This window comes from Ambystoma mexicanum, chromosome 3p (genome assembly GCF_040938575.1).
Source record: "Ambystoma mexicanum isolate Mex_15411 chromosome 3p, UKY_AmexF1_1, whole genome shotgun sequence".
Taxonomy (NCBI): Eukaryota; Metazoa; Chordata; class Amphibia; order Caudata; family Ambystomatidae; genus Ambystoma; species Ambystoma mexicanum.
This window is the reverse complement of record NC_090925.1, coordinates 536,681,359-536,699,773: the sequence shown is the minus strand read 5'-3', so window position 1 is coordinate 536,699,773 and position 18,415 is coordinate 536,681,359.

Below are 18,415 nucleotides of genomic sequence, written 5' to 3'. Positions count from 1 at the left end.
CGCGCTCATTTATGTTGTTTTTATAAACGTATCTGTGTGAAACAATGGTAAGTATCGACAGTCAATTAAGACACTTCACAATGGGAGATATTACTCCACTGATGTATCTATGTAAAACGTTGCAAAAGCACATGCCCAAGCTCAAACAGTACAGTGCGCAGTGTGTAAGGGGCACAGCAGATAAAATATTTATGCCATGGCCGCAAGGGGGATCGCTGTCAAAAGCGGTATTGCAACACATGACCACATATTTGCATGCTGCGTACACAGGGAAGACATTGGCAAAAAGGTTAGCTATTTTAGAACTTTGGAAAATGTACCAAGAGAAGAGAGAGGATCCACCGACTGAGGAGTGGATGCTTACTCAGTGCAGCGAGGAAGGTGTTGAGCCTTCTGCTCCCCTTACCTAGCCAAAAGTGAATAGCGACACTATACAAGATGTAGGATTGTATCCGTTAAAGGAACTGAAAATGGTGACAGGGTATAGTAATCCGATATACAAACCGCCTGCTTATAGCAGTGACGGTAGTCCAGAAGAGACCAAAAGAAAGGAGGAGATATTCAAGATCGTGCAGAGCAAGGAGAAGAAAAGTGAGCGATTGAATATGAAAACAAACATAGAACGAGAGATTAAGAGATGGAAAGGAGAGAAGGATAAAGCTGACGAGGTAACGCTCGTACAGAACAAATGGATGGGAGGACAGATATTACTCAAGCTTGATGAGAAAAGTCTCAATGAAGTCAGACAAAAGGAAGATCAAGACGAACAGGACAGAAAAGACAGAAAATGAGAAAAGAGATTGAAAGAGGATGAACAGAAGAGAAAGAGCAGACAGAGGCGAGAACAGATGTATCAGGAAGAACAGCAAAGGAAGGAGGAAAGGGCAGAGGAGCAAAGAAAGTATGACAACAGGAAGAGAGCTATCGAAGAACGAGAAAGAAAAAGAGAAGAGGTGGAAGCGCAGAAATTAAGGGATAAAAGGATGCAGAGACGAAGGGAAGAGGAAGAGTGTAGAGCGAGCAAAAGAAGAGAGGAGAAAAGGCAAGAAGAGGAAAGAGTTAGATGGGATATGAGAAAGCGAAGAGAATTAGACCAAGAAGTGGGAGGAAAAAGGAGACAGCTGGAACGCGATATTGATCGCATCCAGAAGATGTTAGTGCAACCAAGTCCAGTAATACAATGGGGCGATATAGAGGAGTTTCTTCCATTGAAGGAGTCAATGCCAGGCCCATCTAGAGTAGCCCTATATGATAATTTTGACATAGGGAGCATTGGAGATAGACCTATCAAGACTTAAGAGAAGAAGCAAATCAGGAAGCCAAGAGAAGGGTTCCAATCATGAAGCGAACAAAGAGACCCATTCAGTCTCGGGCATAGAGCTTTGTCCTTAGACAGGCTGACTTTAGACAAGGGTGAAGGGGGTGAGAGCCATACCAGCTGGGGGCTAGATATGTCAGACGAAGAGAGAGAAATCGTCCATGAGGAGGAGGGAGGAAGGTTATGCAACCCTGTGGGATGTCTACAGACTGACAAGGAAGTAAGATGGTCTGATTTAGAGAACGCTAAGGATAGGACACCAGATCCTGTAGCATACCCAGAGCGTCCTATCGGACGATCGTATATCGAGAACGGAGAGTCACCACTATATGTGAGCAGGATGAGGTCATTGCCAGGTAGAAAGCTATCAGGAACCATTGCCCCCACTATGGATAGGCAGACGATGGGAGACGATTGAGGATTTGCATTCACGCAGTTCCCTTTATTGGAGAAAGGAGGGGCCAGACCGCAGTATATTCCATTCCCACAAATGGATAAGGATAATTTAAGATACAAACTTCCTAGTTTAACGGCGTGTGCAGGAAAACGGAGTTATGAATTCGAGAAAATGGCAGGGGGAAATCTCTGGCAATAGCGGATATTAAGGGTCTCCTAGCAGCCATTCTTGGGGAAAGAGCTGATGACATTTGGAGGAGAGCAGGCTATTCAAGTGTCACGGCACAGAACACAGCGCACAATGGAGCGCCATTCAATAATTGTAGAGCAGATGTCTGGAGAGCTCTCAGGGGGCAGTATCCTGACACATCAGATATGCGTGTAATTATGACACGTAAGATGAAAGAAGATGAGGATCTGCTTGCTTACATTCAGGACATTCAGGAGCGCTGAACTCTTGAAACTCACCAACCGTGGGGAACAACAGTGGCAGTATTTTACCACATTTTATGTCAAGGTTTGCCCGAACAGGTACAGAGGCAGCTCAAGAAACTAGTGGGAATGGAAGAAAAGCCATGGGCAGAGATACACTTGACTATAGTGCATCATTGTTGGCTGTTAGAGGAGAAAAATAGGATGAAGGAAGATGCTAGAAAACTTGAAGCCAAGTTAGTTCAGAAGAAATTGTCAAAATATGCCATGTAAGGGGCAGTATTGACAAGTGGAGAAGGATTGAGAATACAGCAAGCAGTGGCTACATCACAGGCGGATAATCAGTGCCAGATGGGCCAAGGAGGGAATGGATTTGTGGCACGAGGCAGAGGAGTGGCATATAGAGGAAGGAGTGGTTTTCAGAATAATCAAGATGGATTTCAGAATAATCAAAGTGGTTTTCAGAATATGCAGAATGATAATCAGAATGTGCAAGGAGGATTTAACCAAGGGGGACTAGTCAGAAGGGCTCCTCCTGTATGTTAAACATGTGGGATGACAGGGCACATTGTGCACCTATGTGGGAGCCAAGGGTATGTGGTGCATGGGATGTTCTCAAGAGGGGGGACAGCTTATCCTCCAGGATATAGTTCACAAGCTAAGGATGGGTTCGTCCAATATCTGACAGTGTACCAGGCACAAGCGCCGTAAATGCGACAGGCATTGCAGCCACAGCGAGCACCATTGAATCCACCGCAAGGGCCGTTGCAGCATGCACCTATGCAGATACAGCAGAACGCAAGCACTGGACAATTAATGACACCTAGAATAGGGGGTGTCAATGTGGTGAGAGGAACCCTTTTAAAGGTACAGGGTATGTATGTATCCAAAATAGGACAGCTCACAGGGTGACTTAATGTGTTCAGTACTATCAGTGACACCAGATCCCCAAGAGGAACCAAGGGTTGATGTGACGATAGGAGGCACATCTTTTTACATTTTTAAGTAGAATCTGGTGCAACTCGCTCATGTATACGAGAGAGAAAATAGCCAATGTCGGGAATTGCCATGAATGCTCAGGGATTCTCTGGAGCTACGAATTGAGTTCCTTTTGCTGACAAATTACCAGTCTCCATAGAAGAGTGTGACATGTCTGTTCCATTACTGTATTCACAGAAGACACCAGTTAACATTCTAGGACGAGTTTAATGACATAGCTTAACATGACGATTTCTTTTACTGATGAAGGCATAATGTGCTCATCTCCAGGGATACATTATATGAATGTGGGGGAATTTATATTGGCATTTACGGGGCAATTGGCTCTGCGAGGAATGACACTAGAACCAGAAGGTTTTCTTTTTGGGGTATGCATTCTGTTCACATGGTTACCAAGCATAGTGGGAAAGATTATGAGAATACCTGATGTATTCTTGTTCAGGCCACAGATACCTATGGACGAAGAGGGGGAACAGACTATTCCCCAGCCATAGTACGAGGGGAAATGGCAATGCTCGAAGGAGCAGATGACGAGGGCATGCCATGGAGAACAGCGATTGCCATTGGGGAAGGGTGTAGACTGACTGACGTCACTGATGGTGACATGTTTAGAGATGATCCAACAGATGATGAAGTAATATTCGAGATGAGTATTACATATTGGATTATAATAGAGAAAAGAGAGATTGCACAGTGAATGACGATAGTGCGGCAGCATCCACCATTCTTTGATGAAGACTTGGAAAAGGTGCCAAACGCTTTATGGATTACATACCCCTATGACATAGGCCTATTGAAAGGGATAGGGGAGGCTAAGATAAAGTTGAAATCAGGAGCAATTATATCTCGAGCAAGACAGTACCCCATGTCTCAAGAGGCAGATGAAGGGTTTTTTAAGACTATTCCAGCACTGATGGAGCAAGGTATTCTGGTACCGTCAGAATCATTGTGCAATACAGCAGTGTAGCCGATCCAAAAATCAAAGGGGGGGTTGTGGAGATTCATACAAGATATGAGACGGATTAACCAGATTGCAGAAGCTGAGTTTCCTTTAGTTCCTAATCCAGCGACGATAGTATGCAGTATCCCAATAGAAGTGCGATATTTTACGGTGATTAACTTGAAAAAATGTGTTCTTCCCAATCCCGTTGTGCAAGGACTCACAAGACTTGACTTCCTCTTCGTTCCGCCAAATCCGACTGAAACACACTTGTTTGCCTCAAGGGTACTGTGAGTCCCCGTCAATATTTTATAGGGTCCTTCAGATGTACCTAGGCAATATTGATTTGAAGAGCGTTGTGAAACACTAAGTAGATGACATTCTGATTTGTAGCACTACAGAAGATGAGTGCAGTCAAGACTCCATCCAGTTAATGACTATCCTAGCAGACAAGGGATACAAGGTAGACAAAGAGAAGTTACAGTACTGTCAAGAAGAGGTGTTGTACATAGGCCAGGTGACCTCACATGAGGGAAAAAGGGTCACACCGGAAAGAGATGAGACGATCATGAAAACATCAAAACCGCAAATGGGGAAGCAAATGCAGCAATTTTTGGGACTACGCAATTATGTTAGAGCTTGGGTATTTGATTATAGTTCATACACAAGACCCCTTTTGCAAGCTCTATTGGAAGCACAGGTAAACAATGAGAAAATAGAATGGACTGAGGAAATGGAGGGAGAGTTTGAAGAATTGAAGAAAGCAATTTGTACAGCTCCCGTTTTAGGAATTCCCAATTATGCTGAAGAGTTATTTTTATGTTCACACACAAATGGGACAGTCATGACAGCAGTACTTACACAGAGGATACACCTCTGGCCTATTACAGTGGGATTCGAGATCCAGTTATGAAGGGACACTTTACTTGCGAACAGTCGCTGGCGGCAGCCGCGTTCACAATTGAGAAGTGTATCAGTATTGTAATGAGGTGTTCTATGACGCTTTTTGTGGATCATGCTTTGTTTGCTATTTTGGAAAAACCTAAGAGTACATTGACATCTCAGAAAGCTTCTGTGTATGAGGTGATCATATCGAATCAGCGATTAAAATAGTCAGATGTAAAATAGTGAACCCTGCCACGTTTGTAGCTGAGCCTGTGGCAGGGGGTGAGCATGTGCATGATTGTGCGAACTACGAGGAGTTCTACAATGACATACCTTGCATAAAAGAGAATGCGTTAGCAGGGGGAGATTCTCTTTATTGATGGTTCTTCGAAAATCGATCAAACTAGTGGAGAAAGGCATTCTGTCGTAGCTGTGTTGAGACATAGAGCAAGTGGCAAATTTGAGGTTGTAGCAAGTGCAAGACTACCGTCTCACTTTTCAGTGCAAGCAGCAGAATTGGTACCGCTTGTTATCGTGCTTGAAAATCATGCAGGGCAGGAAGTGATGGTGTACAGTGACTCCGCCTATGTGATGTCAAATGTGCACACAGGACTAGCTCATTGGAAAAGGAGGGGCTACCTTTAAGCGGATGTCACTCCAGTGCAAAACGCAGCATAATTGGACAGGTTTATTAAGGCACTACACCTCCCAGTAGCCATAGCGATAGTTAAACATGCAGCACATACTAAGCAAACTGACTTTATTTCTTGCTAGAATGAAGCCGCGGATGTAGAGGCCAAAAGGGTTGCATATTCGCCAGACATTTCAAGTTTTGATACTCCAGATGTAAAGGAGAAAGTAGTCATGAATATGGTAGTAAATTAAGGGTTTCATCATTTACCGAGAACACAGTTGATGGAAATTCAGGGAAGTGCACCACAGGAAGAGCAAGAATTATGGAAATGAAGGGGGTGTTCTTTATCCCCCTCGGAAGCATTATGGTGACAAAACAGCACTGGAAAGCCGGTGATGCCAGTAGCATTGTTAAAGGTAGCGCTTGAAGAGCTGCACTACCCTGCGCATGTAACTAGGGAAAGCCTCGCAGCAGCTATTGCAGAGGACTGGTTCGTACCGAACCTGTTGGGACACGTTGCACTTTATGTAGTTAATTGCATCGTATGTCAAAAGTTTACTGCTGGGCATACACTGCGAACGATTAGAGGAGTGAGTCCTTGACCGAATGGTCCTTTTCAGCATTTGCATATTGACTATGTTGATATGCTGCAAGTATGTCATGGATATAGGTATATGATAGTGGTGGTGTGTTCCTTCTCCAGGTAGATCGAAGAATATCCTTGTACACACCCTGATGCCACTTGTGCCGCAAAATTTTTAGTATGAGAAGTTTTTCCAAGATGGGGAGTGTGAGAGGTGCTGAGATCCGATAATGGGCCCCATTTTGTTAATGAGGTATTTGAACAGATTAGCCTATTATTGAACATTAAGCACAAGTATTCTTCTGCTTATCACCAGCAAGTGAGAAGGATATGTGAGAGACTCAACAGTCTCCTTAAAGAGAGGACCGGAAAGCTCAAATTAACACTGAAGAAGGGATGGCTATATTGCCTACCCCTAGTTTTATATGCATTAAGGAATCAGCCTGGGTCAGACTATCACCTCACACCCTATGAGTTAGTTATAGGTAGGTGAATGCGAATACCTTTGTCTCCTCCATCGAGGAGCAGAAGTGATGCCCAGAAGACTGCAGAAATGTTAGGAATTGAGCTTTGTGCATACTTGACATGTATGACCACTAGTATCTCTGTCATTTCAGATAATCTCAAGCGCCTGGGGGTCAGTCTTAGAACACAGATTAAGACCATTCAGCAACCAGAATTTCTGAACACTACATGTACCTAGACTTTTTGCTGGAGACACAATACTGATTCGGAACTTCATCAGAAAGTGCCATGAGACGTGCTTTTTTGGATTTTATATTCTGGATAACGTTACTCCCTCAGCATTGAAAGTCCAAGGGAGACGTGCTTGGATACATCTGAACAACGTCAAACTCCACACTGGTAAGACCGTCGCACTCCTAACGATCGATTCAGAAGCAAGACAAGAAGAACAAGTTCCATGACGACAAAGAAGGATGCTAAACTTGCTAATTAAATAAATACAAGTGTGCATTTGGACTGTGGCTCGCCCCAGACACTCTTTATAGATATGATAGCAAGAGTGCAAACTCAGTTCTTGAGCCGCAGGAATCTTTTAAAAATTAACTTTAGAAAGTTGTTGACATGTTGTGGATATGTTTGAGCGGCAACATCTTATAAGAGATTGGAAGCATGAACAATACGCTGATTCTTTTCATACAACAAAATTGTTTGGTTGAGTCTATGGTTCAAACAACGATGCCCATAGGCTCCTACTCACTGTTTTCATATTTATTCTTTGAGCCTATCCTGCGCTTGTTGGGTGAAGTGTTAACATACATTTTTCTGCATGATCCTAAAAATGGTCCTGCGATAAGGAGGCTGCTTGTGGCGATAGTTGAACAGATTCTGCAGCTACCTGATTTACAAGAATTGCCTGATTAAAAAGGTTTTTTTTCTTCCTTAAAGCAGTATACAGGCAAAATGAGGAATATTGAGAATGGTAAGGTTAAGGAAAATGAGCGAGCCCAAGAAGTTGAAAATGGCGTAAATGACTGGGATTAGCATGTTGGTTTGTGATATATGTATGTGCCACTATACTTTGTGTCTTTCTGTTTCTCCTGTTTAGCCTTCCTTATTATCTTGATGCTCCTGTTGAGATAGAGACTACTATGATTTCCCCCCTCCAGCAGGTCGTGTAGCGTTGCCTATTGTTGAGACAAATGTTCCTACGCTTCTCCTTGAACAAAGGACTATTTCTGATATGTTTCTTGATTATTATGTAAGCACTAACTTTGTGAAAGGGAGACACAAGACAAGCACAAGGGAAGGTGATAATGAATTAAATAATTAGCTAGACAGTACAGCACACTTGGGTAATAACATGTGGTATCAACACATGAAAAAGGTGGGAGAGAGAATGTCCAAAGAGAGTTGCTATGTTTGTGCTCTCATAACTTATGCCATGGGGACTTCCATATATTTATAGCTATAGAAGTAGCCATCCAGAAAGCTCATTGCCTGATGCACCTTACACTCTGCCAGACAAGAGGTCAGTTCCAGGGTCGAACAGCATCCTTGATATGGGTGACTGAAAAGACATTTCCAAGAGAAGATGACTATGTGCAAGATTTAACGACAAGAGAGAAATCAGAGACAAGGAATTGAGTGATAAGATATGAACAGCCTGGAATAAATGGAGCAGGAATCAGAAGAGAAGAAAACAAAATGCAAAATTGTCAAGGAAAGAACCATGAAGAAATATAAAGATCCAAGGAAAGAAAATGAAGAAATATGAAGATCCAAGGAAAGAGGTCAGCTGCAAATCAAGGGAACAGTACTGACTCCAGAAGGATGGGCGGGAGGCCTGATTGTGTGCAACGCACCAGCACTAATTGGATGACCTGAACCAATGTTGTGGCATGCAGAGAATGAATGCAAGCATCATTGGCCGAACATTGTGAAGTTGCTGACGTGGGTCGATGATAAAGGAGGACCTTTGCAGATAATACCTCTAGCTAGTGCATCCATGTGTTTCAGAAAAAATGGTAAGAGAAAGGTTGGAATGAATCAGCAGTGTGGCTGAATTTACTATGCACCAGGCATGAAGGATGGAACAGTAGTGTTAATATATCCCTACTGGACCTGTGGATCCAGAGCTTTTATGAAGTTGCCCAAAGATTGGGGAGGGCTGTGTTCCATAGTACTTATTCATGTTGCAGCATTAATGATTCCTAAGAGTTGCCTGTACATTGGAGAGTTTCTAAACACAGATGCTCATATGAGGAAGAACAGATCACTTGGATTTCTGAATCAGACAAGAATGGAGAATTACTTTTCAGCTAAGTCAGTAGAAGCCTTTGATGCTATTCCGAATGTTCAGTCAAACTGTTGCGGTATTCACGACTATCTTCATGCCAGGGATCCAGACGATGGCAAAAGCGAAGTGGTTGCAAATCACTTGCTGGGAGCTCCAGCAGATGATTAACACTACTATAAAGGGATTAAACGCTTTCAAGGAAGACATGAGAGACATAAGACTGATGACTCTCCAGAATAGGTATGTCCTGGACATTATTACTGCAAGGGGAGGAGGTGTTCGTGGCAAAATTGGGGAATCATGTTGCACATTCATACCTTCTCACAATGATGAGAATGGGACCTTGACAGAGGCCATAACGTTGCTAACGAACTTGCACATCAAGATGGAAGATGAAGTAGAAGATATTGCAGATATATTGCAGATGACAGCTGGTTTGCATCAATCTTCTCATGGGTTCCACAATGGATAGCGAATATCTTCAGGTTTCTTGCAGCACTATTGGTGATGATCATGTTTGGATGCTGTGTGATCAGGATAATAATCACAGGGTGTAAGAAGACAGCAAAGAAAGCAGTAGAAATGAAGGTCATGATCGATGTTGAATTTGGGTTTGGACTCAAGTAGCTGACAGATGAAGAAATAAGAAAATATATAGAAGCAAGCTCTCTAACACCTGAGGGAACAAAGTTCCTGTATCTGAGAAACCAAAGGAAGTATGTGGGATGATGGATTTACTGCAGCCTGAATGGACAATGTAGTAACATGACCTTGAGTGTTGATGACCTTGTTAAATTAGCAGGATCTCTGAAAGGAGTAATGAAGATATGGACTCCAAACAAGCACTTTTTCAGACGAGGATGTCTAGATGTGAAGACTGATGGGGGAGTGGTCGATGAATCAACCAGAGGGGGGAGTGTAGAGGAGGAGCCAAATGCCTCTACCAGAAGTCCCGCCCCTATTCTGCCTATATGTTGGAAGCTGGAAATCGTGACATGCGCAATGCTGGTAATAATACCTATACTGGTAAAGATCTTCAAAACAAGGTATCCATTGGGAAAGCCCTATAAGATGTACCCACAGAGAGATGACGATCTCTTAAGAGAGATCCCTGAAGATGTGTAAAGGTGAATGAAAGAGAAAATGGGTGGTGTCACATGAGTTGAAGATGATGCACTAAGAAGAATGGTCAAAGAAGAGAATGTAAAGACCTTATGGAATCTGATGACGAAATAAAGAATGGAGTAACCTTTCATGTGCGGAATGAAGATTGCACGTGCAAACAGCACTGAAGAAAATGTAAGCCATTTCATAACTGTAGATGCCGCAAAGCAAGTAAACTAAGTAATCATGAAGGCTGGCTATATGTAGTGAATAGACTGCAGGAGGTGCAGCCAATATATATATATACATGTATAGAATCTGGATATTCAATGCTGCAAATTTAGTAAACCAGTACCCATGAAAGAGAAGGGCAGAAAATATGGTGCAGCAGAGAAAACAGCTGAAAATCGAGGAGGCAGTCTGGCCCAGTGTCAAGCGTTGGGGCAGCTAAGAACTGGTCATCTATTCAAGGAGATACAAAGAATGTGATAAGCAAGGCGAGCTCTTGTTAAGGTGCGATGGAAAGTCACTATGAGTGCCAAGTTTCATTCATTTAATATCATTAAATGCGAAGAAAGAGCCAAAGCACTGTCTCCTGTCAAATGGGGTAGATGGAAATAGAACATGGGCAAGCAGTACAGAGACTTGAAGATAAGAACGTGCTTGCACTCCCTTCTATTCTCAGGAGCAGTGATACTTTGCAAGGCCAAGTTCAAAGACAATTCAAATGGCAGAAGGTATGAGTGATGATGGATGATGGGCTCATTGTGTGGGGATGCCTGGCCGAGTTCCACCCACAAGCACCTGGAGTACCAACTTGCGTGCTGCTAGCGAGTTGAATATTCCAGAAGGGTACAAGCATGCCAATCAATTGTAGAGAGCCATGTATTGAAGAGCCCTATATTTTGAGAGAAAATGGTGTGTCGTGTATCTAACTAATATTGAGGATGACTTGCACAAGGGGTGGGCATAAGTTGTCCAACTGACTATAGAGACCCAATCACAATCCAATCCCCTACAGAGGGTATACTTAGATGTTCGTCATAGACCAACCACAATCCTAAATAGGTTTTCTTTGTCTGTCATGCAGTATGATGTCACATATGAAGAGTTTTCGCTATAAAAGTCTTATTTTTTATGTGATGCATTGAGATTATACTGTGAGACGTACGTTGATGTCCTTTGTACTCCCTATTTTAGACAATTGAGAATAAAACAGATTACCTTTGCCAACTTCCTGAGTCAGTCTTATTATTGGTGTAAGAGTTATTCTGCATCTAACGACCCGCTACCGCATTTAAAAGGGGCTCCCGGTTCAGATTGATTCACGAGGAATTCTCCTCTAAAATCCTCAGCCATCAACAGTCTATTCTGGCTAAACTGCACACTCCTCTCACAGACAGTACCATGCCGTCTCCCTCGCCCAATCTCATTGCCACTAGAAACATATTATTTTCTCAATTTGAAGTCAGACAATGCTCTGAAGCCCAAATATCCAAGATTGTTGCCGATCTGAAACCAACTGCTTGCCAAGGAGATAGCTGTCCCTCAATCATCTTTAAGGACTGCATGACTGTCCTGGCCCCTTCGGTCACCAAACTGGTCAACCTATCATTCATGGAAGGTAGTGTTCCCGCCTCGCTCAAACAAGCCTGGATCAGCCCGCTCCTGAAAAAACGCAATCTTGGCCCCTACATTCCCAAACACTATCGGCCTATACCTAATGTCCCTTTCTTGGTAAAAATCTTGGATTGTGTGGCCTATTGCAATTTCAAGAGTTTCTGGAATGTAACAACATCCTTAACCCACGGCAGTCTGGTTTTAGAGCCAAGCATTGCACATAAACTGCTATGCAGGATCTCAAAGCTAACCTGGCCAGTATCATTGATCAAGGTCACCCCACCCTTCTAATGCTTTTGGACCTCTCAGTGGCATTAGATCTGGACAATCATTCCTTGCTTGTGACCAGGCTACATGAGCATGCGCACTGCATGGATTCTGCTACCAGATGGATTTCTTACTTTCTTGGAACTAAGTCCGCCCGAGTGGCTGTGGATGGCATTAGCTCCACCCCTTCGGCCACCACCTGTGGGGTTCCACAGAGGTCCTGTATCTCCCATTCCTTGATCAATGTCTATATCACACCCCTGCTCGATCTCTTGGATGACCTGGCTGTCCAGTATACCAACTACGCCAATGACACCTAGGTCATACTGGAACTGTCAGTCATCTATGTCCAGGATGCCATTGCGATGAATTCAATCTATGACACTATCCAGATCTGGATGATGGCTAGCTCACTTGCCCTCAACATAGGCAAGACTGAGCTCTTGATCATGGCCTCCTCTCAGCGACTTAAAAAACTACGCACCGACTATAAATCCTTTACCATTGCGGGCAGCAGAATTAATGTTGCCTGCAGCGCAAAAGCCCTGGGGGTCATGCTTGACTCAGAGCTCTCCATAAAACCCCATATTGACCATGTCCGTGCATCCTGCGGCTACATTACCAAACTGCTCAACTACATCTGCCCCTACATCTCCTTTAGCAACACCTCCCTTTGGCCACCGCTCTTGTGAATTCCCGCCTAGACTATTGCAATAGTCTATTGCTGGGCACATCACATGCCAATCTTAAAGCACTGTAGATGGTCCAAAACAAACCTTGAAGGCCATTCATGGTCTGTCCCGGAGAGATCATATCTCTAAGGCAAGGAGAGGGCTTCAATGGCTCCCTGTTCAACATCGCATGACACATAAACTATTCACTCTTGACCCACAAATGCCAGAACCTGAAGCACCTCAATACCTCATCGACCTTCTCAGGGTCTCCCGCCCCAGTCGTGTCCTTCGTTCTCAAGACCAGGCACTGTTAGTGCAGTACAGGTTCAAGCTGACCAAATTTGGTAGAACTATCTTTGATGTTCAGACTCCTTCTGCCTGGAATAAACTTCCCCTTGTCCTTATATCAGTACATTCTCTCAAAGATTTGAAGAAACAGATCAAAATGCATCTGTTCAACCTTAAACCCCGGTTAAGTTACTTGCTCTCTTCTTGCCTTGACCCCCCTGACCCAACCACTGACATGTTGTCTGTCTTGTCTCCGTTTTTTGTGCACCCTGAGGTCCATGGGCGAGTGGGGCTTTATAAAAATTACAATAAATAAATAAAATAAGTAATTAGATAGAGGTGATAGAGTCACATATAACATCTAAAAGTATATTAAATATTATCAACTGAGGCATATATTAGGTAACAATATTAATACATTGTTTTATTATTCCACATTTTAAATGTATGTAATATGAAACATTGTGCATAATCATTCATTGTTATTCAACAAAGATTATATGTTTGTATTGGGTAATGGTTTGTATATAACCAAATCACATGAATAAATTAAATATGCTTTAATTCCCTGCCATAGGACACCAATTGATCTCACTGTGCCAGCATTTAAATTAAAGAGCCTGATTTTCATTGGGATGTAAATCAGGCCCCAAGAGTCTTTTACTTTGTCATGAATGGTTGATGGAAAAGCAGGATCATGCAATGCCATTGGCTCACATTTTCAGAGATTTCTTGTTGATTCGCCACCTCCAATTTCTATCTTAAGCTGAACAGGAAAATAATCAGTGTCGGTTTTCAGAGTTATCTTAATTCTGCTCACACAATTTATTAAAGAGGAGGCCAACAGCCAAATATCTATGCACCAGCCAACCTTCAACCCCCACCCATCCCCAACAAACTATTTGGAACTAGCACCATTCATCACGTCACTCATCCACAACTCCTTCACACAAGGGATCGTTCTGAACAACCTGAAAGATGAATGGGTTCTAAAAAAAAATCCTTAGACCCTAGCATCCCCACCAACTACCGCCCCATCACTACTGCCCTCATCCTTCTTAAATCTATAGACAGAGCAAACTACTTACAAATACTGGAACATCCGTAGTCCAACAATTTCCTTGGTCTATGCCAAATGGATGAGATTATAGACAGTGGGAACTTAGCCATCCTGCTCCTACTTGACCTATCTGCTGCATTTGACCTAGTAAATCAAAAAATCCTCTGCCTACACCTCTCCTCTGCAGCCCAGTTCTCTGCCCAAGCTACAGCTTGGATTGATTAATTTCTCTCCAACTGCACAATGAGGGTCTTCTCCAACATAGCGGCAGCCACACCAGCCCCAGTCCTCTGCGGCGTGCCCCAAAGCTCATTTGTCTTGCCAACATTTAATAACATCTTCACTAAGCCCCTATTCGACCTCCTGGACGAACAAGGCGTCTCCTATATCAACTACGCTGATGACACACAAATTCTTGTGCTTATCACTGGCAACCACACTGAGGATACCAAAGCCCTCAATAAAATCTATCATATCATCCAAGCCTGGATGGTGCAATATGAACTATGCCTTAAAGACGAGAAAACAGAGCTCCTAGTGGTAGGGACCCAATCCCGACTGAACAAATTGCACAGTGATTACAAATCCTTTACCATAGACGGGAACGCTATCATTGTCCTGAAGGAAGTGAAAACTCTAGGGGTCTATCTCGACTCTTCACTCTCCCTAACTAGACAAGTCAGTGCAACAGCCTCTGCAGCTGCCTACACAGCTAAGCTCATTAATGCGTGCCAACCTTTCCTAACACCTGACAAATGCATCACACTAGCCAGAGCCCTTATTCTGTCCAAACTAGATTACTGCAATGCTCTATTCACAGGATCCTCTACAAACAACACCAAAAAACTCATACAGAACAACACCCCAAAAGCAGCAGTGAACATCCCAAAAAAACAAGATATCTCTGTCACGTGACGCCCCGCCCACTGGCTACCTGTCATAGACCGCATCAAATTTAAGACCCTCTCCATCACACACAAGTGTATCTCTAAAACAGCCCCTAAATACCTCACCAACAAAATGCCTTCCCTCTTTCACTTAGATCTGACCCCTCGCTATACTCCTTCCGCAAAATTTTGAAAACCTGGCTCTTCACACAAGACCGCTAGCTTCATTCCATCAAGCTGCGTCAACTCTGTCATTGTTATATCGGACTATGCCTACTTATCCATTTTATGCACTGTGACTATTTCATCTATGCACTGTAACCAGCGCCCAGATACCTCTGGGTTCGGTGCACTCTACAAATGGAAGTGCGTATTGTGTGCCAACAAGTAAAATCACCTTCTGTAGGATGCATCACTCTCCATACATCCACTAGCTCTGCATTTTCCATACCTGCCAAAATAATGCAATTAGCTCTATTTAACACCCTATGTGCCGTACTTGTGTGATCCATGTGAGTCTCCAATATTGTATTCTAGTACCCATCCCAAATAATGGGCTCCATAGGAAAAGATTAAAACATATTCAATATCTCTGCATAAAATAAAATTCAAGGGCCTCAATGTTCGGTCCATACCTGTTAATCAAAAGTAGTTCAGCCCCCTTCAGTTTTACACTATAACATAACATCCCGGAAAATCTGCAAAAGTCTTAATACTGTGAAATGTAATGGATTTGTGAACGAGGATTAGAACGCCTCTTGCTTGGGATGAGTAAGAAGTACAAAAGTAATGCACGGGGGAGCCTCTTCTGTGCTTTATCCAAGAGGGGATTGCAGAAAAATAATATTAACTTGATGTCATTCCATGCATGCAAGTAACTTGCAAGCCTTGATGGGGTTACTACACTGGACTAGTGTAAAATGTCGGGGTGTTCCCCTCCAGGGTGGAAGAAGGTTGATTTTCAAGAATGGAGAAGGGTTCCCATCACCAGTTTGCTCTCCTACAGAGATGATGGGAATGTCTGGGACCTGATTATTCTGGAAAAGAAATTCCACTTTCTCAGAACGTTGTTCAATTAAATGGGAGATACCATTCAAACGTACATAATTGGTACTCATTTTTAGTTGTATAGGCCGGTTAGCCTGGGTCTAGAGAACCTTGTTCATGCAGTCAATCAGAGGTGATAACCTCCAAAGGAGACCGTTTCCCAGTAAACAATGTGTGCACTCTGGAGTGACCATCATCTGATGCTTTAACAGATGTCGCCCAATTTGGATTTCCAGATACGCAGTCCCTTCAATGAAAATGTAATTCCCATTGCCATTTTGGAGTTGTCCGGGAAGAGGTATGAGGGGAATTTGATGACCCTTCCCTCTTCCTGATTTTAGTTGGTCAAAGACCTTTTGGACAGGAAAGCGGCTTGGGATTCAGTATCCACCAGAGCTGATAATTCACACTGACCCTGCACCTTGACCGAGTCATCAAATCTGCCCTCTTTCTCCTCAAGGGCACAGAGAAAGTATGAGTTATTTGCCAGCTCGGTAGTCATTTTCTTGATATAGAGCTTTGATTCTGTGTGATCTTGGGTGATTCTCCGTGTCGGAGATCGTAAATCTGTATGAAAAATGGTAAATTTGGCAATTTGTGCTGTTGAGGGATTCTCTTTTCCCTGGGTTCTTCACTTTCCCTCTTTACCCAAAGACAGAAATAAAAACCTGTTTGTGGGGAGGGTACATCTTCATTTTCAGTATTATCTGGCTCACATTGTTGGGGTCGGACAGCTTCTCGATTTGGGTTGATCTCCATACTTACCCTGCTAACTCAGGGTCTTTGGGACCCATTTTTCTTTGGGATGGAATCCCCCATTCCTGAACAAGAAGATATGCTTACGTGAATCCTGCAGGATTCTTCTATTTCAAAGGGGATTATCTTGTGTTCCTCCATGAAGTCGGTTCTTCTTTGACTTCTCCTACTTACCCTTTCCTCTTTGGGTTCTAACTTCCTGTGGTACAATATTCACTTTCAGGTTCAGCGGTGTCCAGGGGTTCTGTCCTGGTTAGAAAGGAAGCTTCCTCTAAGGTGTGACATCTCCCCTCCACCGGGACCCATCCTCAGGAGCCTGTTGCTTGTCAGAACTTTCCTTTCTGCATCCCCCCTCCCCTGGGGTAGCATATGGGTTATTCTGGAAAGCAGGATTTGGTTGAGGGTTTCACTCCACTCTCAGCATACGCCCCAGGTCGTCAGTCAGTTACTGGTCCTTTCGCTCCAGCTGTGAGACTTTTTCTGGGTTGTAAGGAGGTCTCTGTTCATACCTCTGCTACTCCTGAACAGGGTAACTGTCCCTTCTCCCAGAGTAACTCAGGTACAGGAAATTTCCCCCATAATTTTCCATCCTGATTCTCCCTTCTCCCTGGTTCAGGGATCTATTGTTCTGGAACCGGGGAGAAAGAGAAGGATTGATCTGGAAGTTCTGATTCTGAGGGTACCTGTTGAAAAATTCAAGTTGGGAGGTGGAGTGGTACTTCTCTCCTGAAGGAAGTTTGGAGGGAAATTTACCAGGGATGTACATACCTGGTTGGGTCCCCCTTTTTGTGCCACAGGATTGATGTTTACCCTTATATCTAGGGCTTATAAAGGTGGCAGGGTCAGAGGAGTAGTTAGTCTGGACTCCTGCCTGACTACCATTCGATTAGGTTGGGTGAGGGGTCCCCTCTGCCTTTCATTCTGCTTGCTGGCAGGCAGAGTATTTTTAGCCCCTCGTCTCCAAGTCCAAAGGAGAGATCATTTTCACCTTTACCACCTTTGCAGCAGCAGGTGTGGTAGATGTTTTTTTGGTTTTTGTGGTATTTTTATTTTCAGTGGGAATCTGGACCTCATATATCCTGGTGGCTTGCTCTATTACCCAAACCAGGGTCCTGCACTGGTGAAAATCACACACTAACTAATTATTTATTTGGGGAGGACATGGAAATATGAGGTCGCAAACTCTCTACTTTTTGTGTTCAGCCTCCTGGAAGTCTGCACAAATGCACATTTTAATTCCTGCATGAACTCCCTAGGTGCCTGACATTCCCCATATTGCAAATTATATGCAGCCTTATGGGACTCTCGTGGTTTCCTAAGCATGGAAACATTTTTCAAAATGGCTGCAAAGAAACTGGAATACTCAGAGGAGAATGCACATTTAGCAAATACTATGCAATTTACATAATTTGTTATCTCAAATGATGACATAATTTGCCCATAAAGTTCCAAGTGCTTCCACACCGAATACTTGGCATTCTTATAGTATGGGGTCAGGAAGCTCTTTATGGCCTTGATTTGTAGGATCAGGTTTTAACAAAACCCTTTCTCTGTGCCACTGTTTTTCTTCTTCTCTGCACTTGAGTCCTTTCACCTTCTGACTAAGAGCTGCTATTTGGACTCCATTCCATGTCCTCTAGGATCTCCCGATCTCTGTAAGATTGGTAATACCTCACAGACTCATAGGATCTGGACTCATCTTGCCTGTGCCATGGGAGTCTCTCAGGGTCATTTCCCTGTTGTCACTCTTAGGCACAGGCTAGA